The following is a 23,390-nucleotide window of genomic DNA, read 5'->3' as shown; positions in this document are numbered from 1 at the left end:
ATTCAACGGCCTTTTACCGTCATCAAATCTATCAGTTGCTCATGCAATCTCTAACTCAATCTTTACTTCATACATTTGGAGCTAAATTACTCCTCGTAGTCATATGCACCTGAATGTCTTATGGACTCGTTATACTTGCGACAACAAGACCAACTCATTCACAATTATTTTATCTATCTCACTATTTCAAAAGACTAACTTAATTTACACTAACCCTCTTTTCTTTCTAATTCTAATAGTTTGTGTTCATGAAATTTCTATTTTTACTGACTGTTCTACTTTACTTTTCATGTCTCCCTCTGTTCGGGTAGTCTGGCATATGATCAATTCCAATCGTATTCAAGAATCTTTAATCGGTCTATTGCATTTTCTATTCGTCTGCACCCGATGTCCTGAGCTCATGACGTCTGATGCTTCGAAATGTTCTACATCTATTCAAAGGCTAAAAAGAAAAATTTCGGCAATTGCATCTACTCACCACTTGGTAGCATACTTCTATTTCTTTTCAATCACTATCAAGTAGATTCATCGAGTGAGAATCTGCTACTATCTACAAGGAAATATTAATTTTGGAACGGAATGAATCATAACTTTATTCAAAACCCGGTCTCTTGGTACTAATACTCATTTTGTTGTCATATCAAATTAGATATCAATACGAACTTCGATGCTCACAACGTCCCATACTGAAGTCAACATCAATCATCTGTATTAATACCACCTTTGATATCTAACAACAAATTAAGTATCAGCATAACCCAAAAGACGGATCAAAATCTATTCTTCAGTTCCAAACTTTTCCAATTCTTTTAACCATTTCACAACAATCCTAATGGTGTTCACTCTTTTCTTTCTATTTGAACATCTGTTCCTAAATGGACCTTTCCTATTTGGTATTTACTCACACACTGGAGCTCATAATCAATTATAACCAGAATTCATATCTTTGAAGCTGAAAATGCAGCTGTTATTTTCCAACTCTTCGCAAGCATATCTTCAGGCGTTCAACTTGGTCTTTCTCAGTCCTTGAATTATTGAGGATGTTATCAATAAATACAATCACACTATCCCAATACTCCTGGTACATTGTGTTCACTTAATCTTCAACTTACAGTTTCTGATAATCGACGCGTAACCTCATATTTCCATTCTCTCTTTCCATAACCGCTTTTGTGTACAATACAAAATACCCTTTATTTCATTATTCTTTCATTCGACATTTCTGAAGTTTTCCTTCACTTATTATTTTATCCCTATTGAGTTAGACGATACAGGGCTTTTGACACCAGCTTGACTCTGTGCAGTAACCGACGAGAAATTCTTACCTCCTTCCCTGAGGTACCCTTGGTAAATAATTTGTTCGAACCTCCGGGACTTCACTTTAGTTTTAAAGAATTCCGACATGAGATTCATGGTAACATTTTTCTTTAGCAGTTTGCCATTAATACCTTTGTTTAATCACTCCTGTTTAGACGCAATTTTGGAACGAATCCCTATCTTCAACTATCAGCATTTCACCTCAATCCCCTACAGTTCTGGCACAACCGACATTCCCAACTTGCATATTTCCTGGTTGATTTTATAAAATTTCTTTATCATCCTTTTTATTCCACTTCTTTTCTTCCTTATTTCTCCATTTTTATTATTCATTATCTCTTTCAAACGTAACGAATTTCTTTTTCTTAGTAATATTACTCTGTTTATTATTGGATAAGTCATTTCTGAAGTTCACACTGGAATGAAGGCTTTTATTTGTACTATTTAAATTCTTACTAACAGAATTATCGAATTTCCTCGGTAGCTATTTTCTTAGCCTTGCTTGACGTATCACAGATCGCGTGTTTGACTTCTCTTCATTGACCATCATCTCTTTTCCCTGAGTTCACATGCGGACTTCATCAATCTCAGTCTTTCATTAGATGCTTGAATTTGCGAGCTTTCCGCTATTTTACAGCAACTTCCATTCAACTGCCGTTCAAAAGAAGTGTAAATTCGAATCTTCCATTAATTCATCATTCGATATGGGTATACATCCAAGTTCTTCCTGGAACGCAATTGCAGATGATATACTCCCTTTGCTTTATCCTGAACCCTCAGTTCTTAAAAATATTCTTCTTACTAGCGTGTACCAGTAACTTCCTCTTCCTCTAATTTATCGAAAATAGCGTATTCTTCTGGATCAAACTGAAGGGTTTTTAGCACATGAACGCAACGAAAACGTAAATTTAAATCTTAAAAAAAAACCGAAACCCTCCGCAGGATCCATGCGAAAAATAATATTTAATTCGTAGTTCAGTATGTTTACCTTAAGAAGTTTTACGTTAATGGAAAGATGGAGGTCTTTAATAGCGATCCAAGAACGATGAACGGAAATCCCTAGCAGCTGCTCCTCAAGTGTGAAGCACTCCACCGGTATCCACCAAGAGTACAATGTGATGGAGAAGGAAGAGGTTGAGAGAATTAATTGCCTCCCTCTTGTTCTACTTTAGATTTAGGGTTAATTATTTGGGTTGAGGCAAATAGGGTTTATAATAGTATATTTATAGGCAAAATTTTCAGCTGAAAATTTTCCATAAAATATTATTATTATTAACCCTTTAATTGATTATTCTTATTAACCAATTAATTAATAATTAAAACACCTTTTAATCATTAATCCCTTTTCTAAATAATTTAGAAAAATAATTCTCTCACTTGATTTAATTTCCAAAATTAAATTCTTAATTAATAATATTAAGAATTAATTAAATCTCATTTAATCAATTATTAAATCTGCTCATTAATTATTTATTTCACAAATAAATAATTACCCGCCATTATTAATTAATTCCTCCACCATTAAATCATTCTCTTTTATGGTGTGACCCTGTAGGTTCAATATTAAGCCGGTAGTAGAAATAAATAATAATAAAACTATTTTATCATTATTTATACAAATTCTCTAATTCATTAAATATGATTAATTAAAAATTATTCATATTTATTCTACATCGTGAGGGATATTTCTCAGCATATCGCGACTATCCGGATAATACGAATTCACTGCTTAGAATACCAAGAACCTCTTTAGTGAGTAGTTACTGTACAATCAATTCTTTCTACCCTGCAATGTCACGATTAAATACAAGGTATGGAACTTGAGTCAAGCCTATCTTATTTAATCATTTGCTTTCCCATTCACTATGCTTAGTTCTACTTAATGTAAATTAGAAACTCCTTTCTAATTTCATTCACTCTGGCCAGAGATTCCTGAACTAGCATAAGTGGATCAACATTGAACATTCTCTTCCTTCACTGGAAGGGGTAGATCCTTTATTGATCATACACTATCTTCTTGTACAAATTCCTATACCCAGTAGAGCCCTGATAATTGTCCCTGGAGACTAAGAACTAAACCAAAGCATAGTTCAGTGTACACAAGATGACTATAATGACCTCAAGTCTAAGGATATTTGTATAACTATTACTATGTGAACAACTGCTGACACGTGAGTGAACTCCATCAGTTGTTCAGCTGTGTGAGTCATGTTCAGTGAACTTATTCTATAATAAGCACCTACATACTAGCTATAGTGTCATCACAAAAATGTCTATGAGAACAGACATCCTTCATAATGAAGCAAGCATAGTATGTACCGATCTTTGCGCATTACTAATTACCAGTTAGTAATCCTACGACCAGGAAATATTTAAGTTTAGAGTTATCATCTTTTAGGTCTCATTATTATGATCTCATCATAATCCATAAAAAGCTTTACTCTAAACTATGGTATATCTTATTTAAACACTTAAATAGATAAAGCCCGCAATAAAACCAAAATAAGTCTTTTATTAATATCAATGAAATCAAAACAGATTACATAAAAGTTATTCCTAAATCATCATACATGATTGGACTTAGGATACATCTCTTTCAATCTCCCACTTGTACTAAAGCCAATCACTCTGGTATCTAATACCTATCTTGTCTTTATGACGATCAAAGTGACTTTGAGAAACTGGCTTTGTGAGTGGGTCTGCTGCGTTGTTATGTGTGTCAACTCTCTTGACGTCTCCTCTTTCAATATAATATAAGAAATGTTACTGCGCTCCCACTAACCTTTTTGTAGACACATGGTTCATCTATGTTTTTGATAAAACCAAACTCTTTGATTGTCTCATCAAAACGGATGTTCCATCTACGAGAAGCTTGCTTTAAACCATATATGGTTCGCAGCAGCTTACACACTAGGTGTTCACTTTCCTTGGAAAGAAAACCCTCTGGCTGTGTCATATACACTTCCTCTTCAAGTTTCCCATTACGGAAGGCCGTTTTCACGTCCATTTGCCAGATCTCATAGTCGTAGTAAGCAGCAATCGCAAGAAAAAACCAAATTGATTTTAACAGGGCTACAGGCAAAAAAGTTTCATCAAAGTAAATCCCTTGCCTTTGCCTGAATCCTTTTGCCACGAGCCTGGCCTTATAGGTCTCCACCTGCCCATCTGCCCCAATCTTTCTTTTGTATACCCACTTGCACCCAATAGGCTTAACACCTTCAGGCACCTCAACCAGAGTCCATACTTGGTTGGTATACATAGATTCCATTTCGGATTTCATGGCACTATGCCATTTCTCTGAGTCAACACTACTCATAGCCTCATTATAGGTCACAGGGTCGTCATCATCAATGATTGATAACTCATTGTCATTCTCAATGACAAGGCCATAATACCTCTCAGGTTGGCGAGACACTCTCACTACTAGAAATAGTGCATACGACATCGGTACTTAGACATCGGCACGTAATGCACCTGATGTTAAAAGAATTTTTAACATCATTTTTTCGTAAAGCGATGTTAAATTGGAATGTTGACATCGGTTTTGTATACTAACTGTTGTCTATGTTCAACTTTATAAAAATGTCAAATAATTAGTTTTCACTTTAACATCGGTTTTTTATACTGCCCGTTGTTTATGACTGATTTCAGAAATTTATCAAATAACTTGTCATTTTCCCCCCTTCAGTACATAATTTTCCCTCCACCCTTTTTAACAAAAAATTTATTCCCCCTTTAGACACATATTTTATTTCACGCCTTCCCAAAAACCACCCTCATTTCCCTTTACTCATACACTAACACCCAGATCTATCTCTCAAATCTCAGCCGCAACTCTCTCTCTCCCTCTCTAAACACTCCATCTCCAACCACCCGACTATCTTTCTCTCATAAATCTCCGTCTACTTCATCTGTCCATTGTTTCTCTACTTTGTCTCCTTTCTTATAAACCTTAATTTATACATCATACTTTCTAATAAACCCTAATTTATACCTCATAAATCGAGCTTAATTCTAATTAACCACAAATCGAGCTTGAAATTGGTAAGATTTGTGCAAATTAGCTTTGAAAAGATTCATATAAGGTAGTATTTATATACCTCTCTGCTATGTTTTTTGATAATTTCTCCCCGCGTTTTTTACTCTTGGTTCGTATTTATGCAGCCTCTATGCGCAGGGATTCCCATTCATAGCACCCAATGTTCTTTCTTTCCTTTTTTATAACATTTGTTTAAATCTTGTACAATTGGTTAAATATAATCAATTGCAAAAGATTTAAACATCATATCCTTTATAATATCCAGTGAGTGTTATTTGATATTTAAAATTTAGATCTGTAGAATATGCCTAGATTTTGTATTTACATAAGTTATTGTATGTATAGTGGACAAAATTTTAGTATTGAATATTATTGTTTTATGATTAGTGTGAGTTAAAATTCAAGTGCTAAAAATTAAACACAGGTTAATTAATTAAGAAATAAGAGTTTTGATATTTTTTGTATATGAGATAAGACTTGTTGATTGTTAAAAAGTTAAGTTCAATGATTATGATATTTAAAGACTTCCATGTCATACTTTCAATTTGTTTGCATTCTTGTGTATATTATTAGCTTGTACGCAAGAAGAGGTTAACAAGGCCATGGAAACAACGAAAAAAGTACAAAGCAGTGGGCAAAAACTATGCTTTGAAAGTGAGCAAAACTCCTTCACAAAACTGCAATTGCTGATTGTCTAATGAAGGAAGCCAAGACTCAGTTATAGAGGTACTTTGTAAGACATAGGGGCAATTGTACATATGGTATTTAAGTTTTGATTTCCTGACCAGCTTTTTTATTACAAATAATTGTTCTTCTCATTAGTTCACTGGAATTATAGTAATCTTATATAATTTCTAGCATTTAGCATTATTCTTGTTGATGTTGGCTTAGTCTTGTGATTGTATTTTCCAGTTTATTTTGTGGGTTTGATGATATATACTGTCTCTTCTTTGGAACTTGAAGAACCTCTAATCTTTAATAAGCAATATGGTTTGTCTAAGGGAAGTAATCAGGCCATTTTATTGAGGTTTACCAGACGTTTCGTGACTGGGGTCCTTGCTCAACAGATTAAAGCTGGAAAAGTTCTGCACCGAAAAGTTAGTAGTAGTATTAACTGTGAAATTACCTGATAGATATTGAATGTTGTATGTATAGTATAGTATATTGAATAATGAGTAATTCCATGATCTTAACTTCAGGGTTCTAACGGTGGAGTGAAGTTATACAAGGAATTGCTGCTGATGGGTCTGCTAATGAGTCAAGCTCATAATATGGCATGATTGTTTTTGCCTTTATGTATTTGTCTAATATCCTTCAATTCCAGTCAATTGAGCAAAAATATGAAGGTGCATGTAATATTATTTTGTCTCAATTTCTATTGCATTTATTATCGTAATTATATTATCAATTATTTTTGCGTTTATTAAATTTAATTTAGTGATTAGCTATTTTTTATTAGTTTAGTAATTTCAATTTATTAGGAAATATGGGTGAGACAAAAAGAGATCAGGGAGACAAAAATCTTTAAAAATTATAGATGTTGTTATCTAGTACGAGGGGGGTTGTTCATGAATGAAAAAACATGCACAGACTTCTGAATGGTACCTCCTGGTTGCTGAGAGCGTTAATATTAATCTTGTGGCTATAGTCTACTCTTCTCTCAAATTAAGTGATTGATCTATATAAAGTTACTAGCATAATGTCATGATGGTAACTGGTAAGGATGGAATACACATCAATTATTATTAAGTAAAACAACATTTTATTGTCAATATCAATCTTACAAATCTTTCTGCAGTAGAGTTTAATGACATTCATTTGTTTATTGTTTTACATTTTAACCTTTGTGCTTCTGTGGGTGCTGACAGGTAAGATGTGGATTAAATGGAGAGAGTTGATGAAGGTATAGTGCACATAATTGCTCAGAAAAACATAAGGTGGATTGTCATGGGATCAACAACAGAGAAACAATATTCAAAGTATGAAGCATATGTTTGAGTTACAGTTTAATCATTGTGATAATGTTTCAAATTTCTTGCACAATTATATCATATAGAGTATGATATAATTGCACTATCTTACCGACAATAATCATAAACGATATTTAGTATAGAGGTATGTTGACCTAGGTTTTAATTTTATGTAGAGGTGATTGTCATTTGATAATTTGAGGTAGAACAAATGGAGTCTAATTCATAGAGAAGGGGTGGAGGAAGTATGGTTCCGATATCGCCATCGCATACTCCGAGGTCGACTGACAAGTCGATGAGAGATCTACGATCGGATGAAGGAAGTATGGTTCTGGAGGCTTGAATAGTGCAAACATGCATGGAATATTATCAGCGGCCTTCACTCCATCACAATGGATGGAGCTACAACATCAGACCTTGATCTACAAGTATATCACTGTAAATTCTCATGTCCCTTCTAATCTTCTCAGACTTTGATCACAATGGATGGAGCTACAATGTTCGAGCCTTTTGTCTGATTTTTATGTTTCTCTCTATCTGTCTGTCTTTGCTTGATCAGTTTTACTTATCCCCTGGAAAGATAGAACTATTTGTACTATATTTTAGCCATTTGAGGATAATAATAGTTTGATTTTAGTGTATTGTTTATTATGGCATTATATATCATGCAAATCCAAATATGAATAAGTAGAGAAGTACTGAATTTTTAGGGAAGTCATGTGTGTAAGTAATTTTGTTCTATGTCAAACAGTGGGATGGGGTGCTTTTCATTTGGGATTTTCCGACAACACTGATCCTTTGACAGGGCAGTGTCGTCGGACTGACGGAAAGAAATGGTGATGCTCGAGAGATGTTGTTCCTGACCAAAAATATTATGAGCAGCATGTCAACTGAGGACGCCATCGTTCAAGAAAGCCTGTGGAAGTTCAAACTGGCCATTCTGTCTCTGGAACCACCAACACTACCTTTAAGTTTCTGCCTGCATCCTGTGCCTCGGTGGTTCCGGACAACGGTACATCTAACAATTTTGGCCTCTCGCACCACCAACTAACCCACTTGCAGCTTGGTGCATCTTATCCTTCTGCAACTCCTCAACTTAACAGGTGATGGAGAATTTACTTATGGGCTTTTTTATATTCTTTAATCTTTTGGCACATATTTACCTTATAGGCTACATTCTCTGAATTTACATAGCTAGTTGATGCATGTGCATATGTACTACTCTGTCAAGTAGTAGTACATAATTTTTACCCTTAGGCATAGTATTGTGGTACTACAACTTCCAAGTTCCTAATAGTAAAAGGGTTTATACATAAATTTCACTTTTTATTCTACATTCTAATTTTCAAGTATTGAACCTGAACCTGATGTTGTTTATTTCTTCAGCAGAAGTTACCTAAACAACAAAAAATGTTGATGAGAAATTACAAGATGGTACAAGACTCTCCATGCTATCTTCGAACATTGGTTTGAAAGAAAATCAATTTTTGACTCAAAAACGGAGGAATCAATATCAAGAACCCTCTAGGAGTGAATTTGGACTTGCCTCTGATTCGCTGCTGAACCCTTTCCAGAAAAGGACTTCAATGATAAGCTATGATTCATCTAAAGACATCATGGACAACCAAACCAAATCACAGCTATATCTCCTTGTCCTGGTGCAACAGGTGGAAACAAGACAAAGTCTCCTTGTAATAACCCCAATTTTTGGAATTTTTGAAACACGGATAAATAGTAACTTTTGCTGATGATGCTGATTAAGGAAAACTATCAGACCACGCTATATAGGAGTACTTTTATGGAAATTCTAAGATCGTATTAGTATTCCATAAATTAAATGAGTGTATGTAAAGGTCGTTAGAATTTGAATCCGGACAATTTGATTTTTCCCGAAAATCCACCAGATACCGAAAGAAATGAGTATAAGGTAACATGATTAAAAGGATTTAAATTCAAGGATTATAAGAGAGGATCATAAAAGGAATATAAAATATTGAGAAAGGTTTAGGGGAACCCAAGTAATAAGATCCCAGATATGATCCCTCAAACGACGAACGAGAACGAAAGTTAAGTGAACCGTAAAACAAATAAGCGACCAAGAGACAAGCTTGTACAAGAAGCCAAGGATTATGACATCATCAAACCACAAGGAAAGGACATGTGTTAAAAAGATGACACAAGCATGGTGACATAAGCATGACAAAAAGAAGTGTGTTGTTGGTTGATTCTTGACCATGCAAAAGTTACCATGGTAAAAGATCAAAATTTGCCAAGCCAAAAAGGAAATCAACCAAGCAAAATATCATAACACAAAAATTAAAAATTTGACTTTGCTCCCATGAAGAGAAGCTCTCGGCCAAAACAAACCCAGCAACTTGAAATTGTCATATCTCCTTCAATACTCACTCAAATGTTGTGTGCTATAGCTAGTTGGAAAGGTATTGAGATGGCCTACAACTCTTGTTCACAAGTATCATCCAAATAAGCATGTTAAGACCCTTATTTTTACAGTTCTTTAAATCGTACTTTTAGAAATTCTAAAGCCTAACTTTGTGTTCTTATTTTTTTGGAAAGATCAAGCTTGTAGGAGGCTCCCTAAGGCTTCCTAGCAACTTAACACCGACCAAGGAAGGTATAAACTTCAAACCATAGCCTTTACTTTTACTATTAGTGAGTTTGATGGTTAGTTTTCAAAATGAGAAGCATGATCTTTGATTATTAGTAATTTAATTTGGAATTGGAGTGATTTGGTGAATGAATCTTGTTATAGTTAATAGAACTTGATTGTGGTTGGTTGAGATGAAGAATCTGGAGAATAAGGACTGGTATAGTATTATGTAGTTGAGGTTTTGATGTGTTAATAATTGTGGGTTGTTTGGTGAGGTTTTGGTGTAGTGAGAAACTTGGAAAACTCGTAAATATAGCCGTCGTAATGCCCGTTTTCCTTAGACTGTTGTACATGAATCTCGGAACAGATAACTCACTGACCAATCTTTAAATTTGCCATGTTTAGCTAGATCATGTCGTAAGCTTCGTTTTGGTATGTGGTTCGCTTAGATCCGATTTACGGTTTAGGAGAAACGACCGTTTTAAGTAACGGCGTTTCGCGAACGAACCATTTCCCCTCGCCTTACTTTGAAACCTTGGTTAAGGACCTTAAATGACTAATTGGGATATGAAACAATTATGTTAAGTCTATTAGGCAGTTCGTAGGGTACTCGCGAAAGAATCGCCTTAAAACCCTTAATGGTTAATTTAGGAAAAATGGTGGAGCCGAGGGTACTCAAGCGACTTAAGAGAATCATTAAGCGAAAAGCGAGCGTTAGAGTCTAATTGGTTAAAGTATAGATTCTTAAGCGACTTTGGTTTAATTCCAACTTATATGTGGTTTATAGGTTACCAGACTCATCCCAGGACTTTTACCACCCCCAGTCGCTCAGGCAAGTTTTCTACCCGTTATACTGTTGTTGTGATGTATACATATGTATATGCATTATCTTGTGATAGATGCATGGTGGTTAATTAGCAAATCTTGCGATATATTGGAGCATGTGATATGATATATATGCATGTCTGTTTTTTAATCTTGATATATATTTTTGATTTAATTGCTTATAAGTTGCATAATACCTATGCTACAGATAAGCAGTAGTTGCGTATACCCTTAGTATAGGGGACCCAAAGGTGAACATTTTTCTAAAACCGGGAGTCGATGTTCTCGAGTATATTATATATATTTATATATATATAGATATAGTTTTCAAAACTATGAATCGAATAAGGTTTATTCGATAACTTTATTTTATTAATGAATATTATTTTGAATATTCATTTGAGGGCTTATGACTCCGTTTATTTTATTAATGAATATTATTCTGAATATTCATTTGAGGGCTTATGACTCCGTTTATTTTATTAATGAATATTATTTTGAATATTCATTCGAGGGCTTATGACTCCGTTTATTTTATTAATGAATATTATTTTGAATATTCATTCGAGGGCTTATGACTCCGTTTATTTTATTAATGAATATTATTTTAAATATTCATTCGAGGACTTATGACTCCGATTATTTACTAATTAATATTCTTTACTTTATTAAAGAATAATGTGTCGATAATCAAACTCACTTTTGATTATTCAAATAAAGATATTACTTTCGTATAAGTATATCTTTGGTTATTTAATATTCATTTCAAGTATAAGTTTTACAACTTCTACTTCAATTATTTTTATAAAGGTTATGCTTTATGGGAATATTATTTAAATAATAATATTCAGATATTTTCTAATATATTGGGACTGATTTATTTTATTAAATCAACATTACTCCAAACATTCTTAAAAAAAATGTTTTCGAGTCTTCAAAATGATTTTAAAAGTTAGGGCGGATCCCAATACTCATTTTTATATTTAAGATCCTCCTTTCGAAGGGGATTTAAATACTCGCTCAAAACCTGAGGGATCCGGCTCTGTGGTGTGGTTTATATTCGCAACAAGGTTGCTATTTTGATAAAAGAAATTTTGATTACTTACCCAACACTCGGGAAGTAAAATTCTTGGAACAAGTTAATCCATTAACAGGCATCGCCTGGGAAATATCGGTGAGTTTTCCTTTCCAACTAGATACGACTTCTTGGTGGAGCCGTATCAACAAGTTTCTACTTGGGGAAAGCGGGAATGAGCTTTACGTTTCAGATTCATGGATTTCATCTGAACTAGGAGTGGCGTAAGTGGTCAAGTGGCGCCGGCCCAGCCTTATTTATTGGCCCAAATGGCCCGGAAGTTCCGCTAAGACGGTCCATTGCTTAGGAGTCCAGTGTTCGGTTGACAAGTAAATCCGACAGGTTCTCCTCTACATGTAGAAAATGGTGGGGTTGTACTACTACGACTGATCATCGTAAGTGGTCTTCCTGGCGCGGCAAACTCCCGTAATGAGTTCATCATCCAATTGGATATTTCTGCAACACTACCCAGAGCACTTCGATAGAAAGGCTACGGCTGGGCGATTGTTGAGTGTTGGCAGGGTAGAGTTTTCAAAATGATTTTTTCATAAAATGAAGTATCTCGTAACTTCATTTCATTTTGATGATATTTCAAAGATTGATTCTATACAAGTTTTATCGTGTAGCTTCATCTATGGGATGAACTATTTATACCTTGATCGGTGGTAGTTCAAGTAGTATTCGGAATAAGATATAAGTATATTGGAGTATCTTGTAACTTCATCTTTTCAACTTATATCTAGTTAATGATTATCTTATGAATGACAAAGGTTTTCAGAAAAACGTTGAGACAAGGTTAGATATATGATATCACCTTGCAACGATATTTTTATACAGTTATAAACTCAAACTCTGTGTATATTATACATATCAGAGGATTTCAAAGATTGTGAAAAGTATATATGTATATATACACTGAATATTTTATGACTTGATCGCGTTAAGATATCAACTTGGTTCATTTCTTCTTAACCAAAACTTTCTTGAGTACTATGAGAATGCTCATATATTATAAATTATTATACATACTATTTCGGTGGGCTTGTTGCTCACCCTTGCTTTCTTCTTTCATCACACAACATCAGATAGACAAGATGAACAGGACCAAACTCCCAATTCGCGAGCGGATAGGAAACGTTCCGCGGTTTCCTATAGGCGTTGATGTCATTGTAGCTGAGGTAGGAACTACCAATAGGCTAGGCTTTCAACTTTTGATGTACCAGACTTATGTATCTTTATGAATTGTAATAATGTCAAAGAAATGTAAATTTATTCAGAAACCCTCTTGAGGTGTAATGGCTTATAATGTGGAATAAAATGACTTGTGTTATTTTTTGGTATTCATCTCTGAGACTATAACTTGTGGCGTGTGTGTGTGTATATTGTGGGGTCACAGTACGGAGTAGTTGATTGTTTATTAACATTGGGTGTTATTAAGGGAAATGGAACTCGTGACAACCCGGATCCCCGACCCCGGATTTGGGGGTGTTACACTCCTGGTCCTGCTGCTTGTATTTTATTTGAAATGCATGTATAGTATAGTATGAGTAATATTTTGGTATTAGACTTGTAATTTGGATGAGTACCTTTATGTTTCTTAATGGATGTTTTTTGTTGGGATGTTGCATTGTTTCAGTTCCCTGTGGCTGTAAATAGTATCAGGATGACATGCAATTTACAAAACATTAACATCACAATGGTACATGTAAAGTGATGTAAAAAATGTTCAAAAGACATCATACAAAATAATATTAAAGGAAAAAGAACTAAAAAAGCCGATGTGAAATAGTCATTTGACATCGATTCTGAAAAAAAACTCAATGTATTTTAAGCTAAATAACATCGGTTAGAGAAATTGGCTGATGTTAAACAAAAAGATTTAACATCGGTTTCATGAAGAACACCCATGTCTTATCCATCATTTCACATCGGGGGATTTATTTAACCGATGTCTGATCAAACATTTCACATCGGGCAACTAATCTAACCGATGTCTGATCTAGCATTTCACATCGGTTTGTTCGAAAGAATTTTAATAAATAGCTTTTAGAGCTTGTAAGTTTCATATTTTAATGGATATATACCTCATAATATATTCATATTCACCTATAAATACTGTAATATAAGCAAAAATTTGCTGCAAAGACATCATATTTAATCTTAAAACTGATGTATAGCACTGTAATAGACATCGGCTGTTAACCGATGTCAAAGGCTGATGACATTTAACATCACACGCGAAGACATCAGTTCAGATTTTTTTTTAATATTGGTTCTGAACCGATGTCTGATCCCATATTTCTAGTAGTGTCTCCCTGACCTACGAATGGGCTGTTCCATAGAAGGTTGTTCAGTTTGAACATGTGTTTCCACTTGATCCATAGTAGTTTGTGCTTCTTGAATTTCATCAAGTTCAATTTTGCTCCCACTGTTTCCTTCAAGGATAAACTGCTTTTCCAAGAGGTAGCATGTTTGGAGACAAACACCCGATGATTGGTGTAAAAGTAATACCCTAAAGTCTCTTTAGGATATCCCACAAAATTACATTTTACAGATCGAGATTCCAGTTTATCTGGGTCAACTTTCTTGACATAAGCTGGACATCCCCAAATCTTAACGTGTTTAAGACTCGGTTTCCTTTCTTTCCATATCTCATATGAAGTTTGAGGAACAGATTTAGAAGGCACCTTATTCAGTAAATATGCTGAGGTTTCCAATACATAACCCCACAGGAATACTGGAAGATTCACATAGCTCATCATAGACCGAACCATGTCTAACAAAGTTCGATTTCTCCTTTCAGATACCCCATTCAACTTTGGAGTATATGGAGGAGTCCACTGGGAGACTATACCATTTTCTTTGAGATAAGCTAGACACTCTCCATTCAAGTATTCACCACCTCGATCTGATCGAAGAGTTATAATACTATGTTTGGTTTATTTCTCCACTTCATACTTATATTCTTTGAACTTTTCAAAGGCTTCAGACTTGTGTTTCATTAAATACACATATCTGAATCTAGATCGATCATCTATGAAAACAATAAAGTATGAAAATCCACCCATGGCTTGCGTAGACATTGGTCCACATACATCTGTGAGTACCAATCCTAGCAAATCTGCAGCCCTCTCTCCATGTCCACTAAATGGAGATTTGGTCATTTTACCCAATAGACAAGACTCGCATGTAGGATATGATTCAAAATCAAAGGGGTCAAGTAACCCTTCCTTATGCAATGTCCGCAGTCTATTTTCACTAATATGACCAAGTCCGTAGTGCCACAAGAAAGTGAGATTTTCATCATCCCTTTTTCTTTTATTAGTATGTTCGATTTGTAGTAAATTATGCTCTACGTCACATACATACAGACCATTATTTAAAATACCACTTCCATAAAGAACGTTATCTCTAAAAATTGAACATTTATTATTCTGAATAACAAACAAAAAACCAGCCAAGTCTAACGTGGAATAGAAATAATATTCCTCATAATCGAGGGAACAAAATAACAATTATTTAGAACAATAGTCTTGCCCGTAGGCATATGTAAATGAAATGATCCTACAGCTTCAGCAGCAACTCTTGCTTCATTTCCCATTCGTAGAATCACCTCCTCTTCTTCAAGAGTCCTACTTCTCCTTAGTCCCTGCAACGAATTGCAAATATGAGAACCATAGGCGGTATCTAATACCCAAGTAGAAATTTGACTTAGTGACATATTAACTTCGATCATGACCATAACTGAATCAGAAGCGGTAGTCTCACTACCCTTCTTCTTCTTCTTCAATTCTGCAAGGTAAACCTTGCAGTTCCTCTTCCAGTACCCCACCTTGTTACAGTGAAAGCAAACAACTTTGCTCTTGGGGTCTTCAGCTTTTGGTGGAACCGGCTTTTTCTCACCTACTTTCTTCTTCTTGGAAGGGTTCTTCTTCCTTTTCTTAGGATTGGAACCTTCACCAATTAGAAGAACATAACTCTTCTTAGGAGGGAAATTTGATTCCGCAGTCTTCAACATGTTGTGGAGTTCAGACAGGCTGACATCCAGCTTATTCATGTGAAAGTTCACAACAAACTACGAGAACGAACTCGGAAGTGATTGCAAGACCAAGTCTTGGCTCAGCTCCCCATCCATGGAAAAACCAAGTTGTCCAAGACGTTTAATCAAATTGATCATCTTAAGTACATGGTCATTCACAGATGATCCCTCAGACATCCTACAACCGAACAGTTCCTTCGATATCTCATATCGAGCTGTCCTCCCTGCCACATCATACAACTCTTGTAGATGCATAAGGATAGTGTGAGCATCCATATGCTTATGTTGCTTCTATAGCTCAATGTTCATGGAAGGTAGAATGATGCATTGAGCAACATTTGCATCATCTATCCACTTACGATACACAACATGTTCATCATTATGTGCATCGCTAGCAGGTTCAGTAGGCTTAGGTGAGTCAAGCACATATTCCAGCTTCTTAACTCTGAGAACAATTCTCAAGTTTCGAAGCCAGTCAGCAAAATTAGGACCAGTCAACTTGTGAGCATCTAGTATACTCCGGAGTGATAGTGCAGAAGACATAACGAATATAGTAAATCTGTAAATGATGAACACATAACAACAACTTAGCAAATATTCAATTTCATTTCAAGACACTATATGAATCGGGTCCTTATTCATAAGTGGCTCCCACTAGTTTATCTAATTTTTACAACCCCTAAGTGAAAATTAAGCATTCATAATGCTAGTGGGGATAGGGATCCTACATTCCATCACACAACCTCGGCTGTAGCACGAAACGTCATGTGATGTTCAATAGGCAGACAACTCTTGTCAATTACATCTTATGTTATTCCCTAATAAAAATTTAGCCTCTTGAATAATTAAGTCACGGCTGTAGCATGACAAACTCAATATTCTAAGTCAAGTCTAACCAACATTTCGTACAATTGAATCAGTCTCCAATGGCTCACGGCTGTAGCACGTAACGACCTTTAGATTCTAATTCAATGTACACATCTATATGTAATAGAAAAGTATTTCTTATTTCGAAATCAAAGCCCTCGGCTGTAGCACGAAACGGCAATGATTTAAAAATAAGAACCACTTTCTACCATGTTGGAAGGCTATGACCGACACAAGCCCGTTGTGTCATTGGCCAGTTACTACTTGATATTATTTAATTTTAGAGGGATTATATTATGTTACAATCATAATCATATTATAAAGAGATTCTTCCTTTTAAATTAAATATTTCAAATCAATAATCGATAATCAGATGATTCCCAGATCGGGGGGAGCATTGTCAAGAGGCGTCACTTAATACCCCTTTCTTACAGATAGAAATCTGCTTTTGACAGAATCATCCTTTCTCTCAATATTGAAAATTCATATTTAATTACGTGTTTCATAAACACAAAAATCTCATGATTGTATTCATAGTATTATTGTTAAGGCAAGAAACGATTCCTATTCTAGATTTTCTAGAGCACGCCTTATATTGATTTAAGTTCACCTAAATCTATCATCGCATGGTAAACATAGGCATATATCTCATATATAAAATTAAATAAACAAGTAAATGTAAAGTGCAATAAAGTAAATATGTTTGGTTATGGCCCCATCCTATGTGATCTTTATCAAGCTCATGATAAAGATCAAGGTCAATCTAATATGGTGATGGAGATAAATACAACTACTTATTACATAAGTCTTCTTCTTTGTTTAGACTTCTTGTATGCCTCATCTTCTTGTTTGTATAACCTCCATTGGATAGCCTTCTTGAGTCTTCAATTACATTACATAGATTGAAAGTAAAACTAATTTAATGAACTTACAAGAATAACTCGAGTTACATTCGAGATTTATGATTACAAATATTGACGACATGCAAGTCGTATTTAAAACCAAAACCAAAACCATTACACCAAGGTCGAAAAGCCATAACCATCCACCATGCTCATATAACACATAAAAGCATGTTAAAACACATAATCTGATCTTAACATATCATATTATCCATGATCTGATCATAAAAAAAATATGATAAAAATCAAAAAAATCAGAATCAAATAAGAAAAACAAGAATCACTGTTTACGGGCAGTAAATGACGTCAAACGCGTTACAGACGAGTCGCTGATAGCTTTGCTATTAGTTTTGTTCAGACGCTCGTTTACCTATGGAATAGAGTATTCGTTTTAGTAAATCAGACACCAGACCCAGATTTCAGCAAATCTGCAGCAGCCAATTCAGAATCCGTATCTAATATGATTCTCATAATTAGAACAAACATAAATTATGTATATATCAGTATATATACAGATTACATAATCATCTTATGATTATACAACTCACATGAATATCATATATTCAAAACCATACATATATAAGCATATTATATCAACATCAAATCATGGCGAATCACGTACATTCTCATATATCGAAAAAAGTTAAACACATAAACGAATTAAAAACTTTTCGCAAGTAGCTCTGATTCCATTGAAGGGTTTTTAGCACATAAACGCAACGAAAACATAAATTTAAATCTTAAAAAAACCGAAACCCTCCGCAGGATCCATGCGAAAAATAATATTTAATTTGTAGTTCAGTATGTTTACCTTAAGAAGCTTTACGTTAATGGAAAGATGGAGGTCTTTAATAGCGATCCAAGAACGATGAACGGAAATCTCTAGCAGCTGCTCCTCAAGTGTGAAGCACTCCACCGGTATCCACCAAGAGTACAATGTGATGGAGGAGGAAGAGGTTGAGAGAATTAGTTGTCTCCCTCTTGTTCTACTTTAGAATTAGGGTTAATTATTTGGGTTGAGGCAAATAGGGTTTATAATAGTATATTTATAGGCAAAATTTTCAGCTGAAAATTTTCCATAAAATATTATTATTAACCCTTTAATTGATTCTTCTTATTAACCAATTAATTAATAATTAAAACACCTTTTAATCATTAATCCTTTTTCTAAACAATTTAGAAAAATAATTCTCTCACTTGATTTAATTTCCAAAATTAAATTCTTAATTAATAATATTAAGAATTAATTAAATCTCATTTAACAATTATTAAATCTGCTAATTAATTATTTATTTCACAAATAAATAATTACCAACCATTATTAATTAATTCCTCCACCATTAAATCATTCTCTTTTATAGTATGACCCTGTAGGTTCAATATTAAGCCGATAGTAGAAATAAATAATAATAAAACTATTTTATCATTATTTATATAAATTCTCTAATTCATTAAATATGACATATCGCGACTATCCAGATAATACGAATTCACTGCTTAGAATACCAAGAACCTATTCAGTGAGTAGTTATTGTACAATCAATTCCTTCTACCCTGCAATATCACGATTAAATACAAGGCATGGAACTTGTATCAAGCCTATCTTATTTAATCATTTGCTTTCCCATTCACTATGCTTAGTTCTATTTAATGTAAATTAGAAACTCCTTTCTAATTTCATTCACTCTGGTCAGAGATTCCTGAACTAGCATAAGTGGATCAACATTGAACATTCTCTTCCTTCACTGGAAGGGGTAGATCCTTTATTGATTATACACTATCTTCGTGTATAAATTCCTATACCCAGTAGAGCCCTTATAATTGTCCCTGGAGACTAAAAACTAAACCAAAGCATAGTTCAGTGTACACAAGATGACTATGATGACCTCAAGTCTAAGGATACTTGTAAAACTATCACTATGTGAACAACTGCTGACACGTGAGTGAACTCCATCAGTTGTTCAGCTGTATGAGTCATGTTCAGTGAACTTATTCTATAATAAGCACCTACATACTAGCTATAGTGTCATCACACAAATGTCTATGAGAAGAGACATCATTCATAATGAAGCAAACATAGTATGTACCGATCTTTGCGGATTACTAATTACCAGTTAGTAATCCTACGACCAGGAAATATTTAAGTTTAGAGTTATCATCTTTTAGGTCTCATTATTATGATCTCATCATAATCCATAAAAAGCTTTACTCTAAACTATGGTATATCTTATTTAAACACTTAAATAGATAAAGCCCATAATAAAACCAAAACAAGTCTTTTATTAATATCAATGAAATCAAAATAGATTACATAAAAGTTATTCCTAAATCATCATACATGATTGGACTTAGGACACATCTCTTTCACAAACCTTGCACCTGTTTGCAGTAACATCACGCTAATTGTACTAAGCTTTCAATTTACGTTCATGCCATTACATTTTCCAAATTTCTTATCGCTTTGATTTCGGATCTGGAAATCATGTTAGAGCTTGACTCAATCTAATTGGAATCGATTTCCATTTAACTAACCATTACTTGGCAAAGTGGATCAATCACCTCCTGTAACTGATCACTTAAACCAAGTGCTGACTAGCTAACTGGAATCAAAGACCAATTACATAAAGTTGGTTTGATCATAACATTCTTCCTCAAGAACCGAGATCGCAATCGTTTAGAGTACTGATGAAAACGAAAATATACTTCTTTATTCGTGAACATAGAGTAATTTCTGAAAGTTTGGGCAGCACTTCCCCTACACCATTGACTACCAATCAGACTCAAGCCGACACCATCAATCAACCAAATCATCTACAATTATATCCACCCATTTTCATCAACCAAAATCATCAATTCCCACAATTCACCTTTGATCAGCATCTAACTAGCATAGCATATATCTTTTTAACTGGAATTGGGTCTTACTCCAATAATGATTAATATAACCATACATTTCTCAGTTCTTTCAGGATATTGCAAATTGTTACTAATGAACTTAAAATTTGATTTCACGATTCTTTTAATTTATTTCTGACCATTACCAATTTGTGTACAGTTATTTTTAAAATTATGCCGCATCCTTCAACGAACCACACCAACCTTCCTTCTTTGATGATACACGCTCAATTTTGTTAGTGAGCCTATTTATCTTTTAATAACCATATAGGGTTTTAATTATCATCATCACAATCGGGTGAAGACTCCATCATCAGTTCGTTATTTCTTATAAGGTTTCGCAATCGAGTCACCAATGCTTCATCTTCACTTATATTCCTGTATCGAATTTTTATCATTGATCCGGTTGTGGGTATTAAATTTACCATTACTTATTTACTCAAGTTAGAGAACTTCACAATTCCTTAAATAAGACGTCTGAAATTCGATTACATTTAAGATTTCTTCCATTTGGAATCTTTACGACAAATATCTTCCTGTGATGAAGGGATGCTTCACATCTTAATTGCTTGTATGAGGCATCGTTTAGAATTTTATTGACCTTCAATTGTCGTCCCGATGCTTATTCACATTGTCTGATGTACATAGCCTTTTTAAAGTGCATCGCGTTAACGTAATCTATCATACTGATGAGATCCTCATAACATGAACAACTATCAGATTTGATGTCTTTGTCACGACCACGTTGTCGGCGTGTCCATTCTTCCTTGCTCGCAAATGTCCATCATTTATCGATTTGCAGTCGTATCTATGTTCATTATATGATTCCACGTATCACACTATCTCACTTCTTTTGAAATCATCGGAGAACAGTCTTTACGTAAGAGGAAAGTTTGTGAACATGATTTTGATTGAAAAACGGAATAAGGAATAACAATGCGATAACTGATTGGAAGAATTTGTAAATCAGAAAATGAAGGAAGAAAAATGAGTGAAGATTTAAATGTGAATGAGACACCCATATTCGTACTCAAGATGGCCAGTCTTTCATATTATATGGAATACAGCACATGTTTAGGTGGCGTCACACCCGACTATTCGTTATTTCGACAAAGCGTCATATCACAATACTGTTGTCTCAATCAGGAATCAAGAATTTGAGAAGAGAAACAATTCAGGCGAAATACGGAAATTTTGTTTTCGCCTCATATGATTTATCCACAAAAGAAACTCATACGTATTCAAAAATCAGGAAAACATATACTACCGGATCAGAAGAAAAAATGTTGATGTTGATCACCTTCCATGTTTCACTTACGTATGCTTTTAGAAACCATTTGAATGAGAGATTCACCGTTTTGGTCACGTTATAACTTCGGAATGTCGTCTGGAAATGCCTCCATGTCCAATATTGTAATTATTTGACCATAATTGCGTCCTTGCGAAATTTATAACCACTGCTTTGGATTCCATTTATCTGCATAAAATAACCATCGATCACGCAACGTGTGACGCCCTCCAAACCCGGGTCAGAAGTTTGGGGTCCACAACACAAATACAATATATCAACATGTATATGAAATATTAATTGCAATGACCCTGCTTTATGCAACCACGGATCGCAACAGGTTTAAGTATGAAAACAAACCAGAACCTTAATTTTTATTACAACGTACCAAGTCCCAACTAATTTAACATACAACTGATAATAAAATTATTCTTACAATCTTATTATCTCACTACCGCCACAAGCTTCTGCTAGCTCGATCCAACTCAATCTGGAATCCTAGCTCATGCATTGAACTGGGAAACCTCGCTATCAACCGTATCTCTTTTAACTGTAGAATACATAAAAAGATTCGCAAGAGTGAGCTAACTAGCTCAGCAAGTCATAATAACGATATCTGAGGTTAAACAATGATCAAGTGAAATGATTCAGATGAATCAACTTTCTTTTTAACTAATCATTAGAATTGGATATTCATTTTAAGTTTTAAAACCAAGGTTAGGCTGCTGATCAGTCACGCACTAACCCCGAGCAAAGCACACAGCACTGCTCTAATTACCGGATCCAAGGCACACATTAGCCTAACTTGACCATTGGTATGGTCTGACCACGAATCTGGTCCACATATATAAAAACTATCCAATCCTAAAGCAGTTCAATATGATAAACAATATAATTCGATAACACAGGATCATAATCAATGATGATTAAACATTTAAATAAAATGTAAGGAAACTCATGGATATCACAAGGGTATATCAGGGTATGTAAAAGAAACAGCTTTCAATCTGTAAAAGAATCAGGTATTAGACAAGTAGTAATTTTTCGGGGTATAGTTCTATGATGTTATAAAGAATGGTTGGAGTATAAAAGTTTATGTGTTTTCAAACAATTTTCTTCCAGTGTTTGGTGTTTGGTAGTTATACATTTGGGGAGTAGTATCATATTTGTGTGATTTGGTATCTGAGGATCAACATAGGATGGTTTACAAAGAATAAGGCTTACGGCTCAAGATTAAGAAAATCAGGGTTCAAGGCTTAATAGTTTAAAGCGTTTGCAATATAAAACAAGAGTTATTTTGAATAATAGCGACATGTATGAAACAGTTCGAAAACATTGGTAATATATCTTGAAGAAAAGTTCAGAAATACTTGCCTTATAGGGCTTTATAACCATTACTGACCGACTCTAAGCCAACTCTGCCGCTCAGGCTTTATCGTCCCATCACTAGTCCATATTAGATTCGACTTCGACACTCAGGTTATTCTGTTGAAACTCTACTGAGCTCGTCGACTGACTACTAGGTCATCTCTAGTCCATCGTCCACTTCAAGGTTCCTGATTATA

The sequence above is a fragment of the Apium graveolens genome, chromosome 10, assembly GCF_009905375.1.
Source record: "Apium graveolens cultivar Ventura chromosome 10, ASM990537v1, whole genome shotgun sequence".
Classification (NCBI taxonomy): Eukaryota; Viridiplantae; Streptophyta; class Magnoliopsida; order Apiales; family Apiaceae; genus Apium; species Apium graveolens.
The sequence above is the reverse complement of the archived record's forward strand: the minus strand, read 5'-3'. Positions refer to the sequence as shown.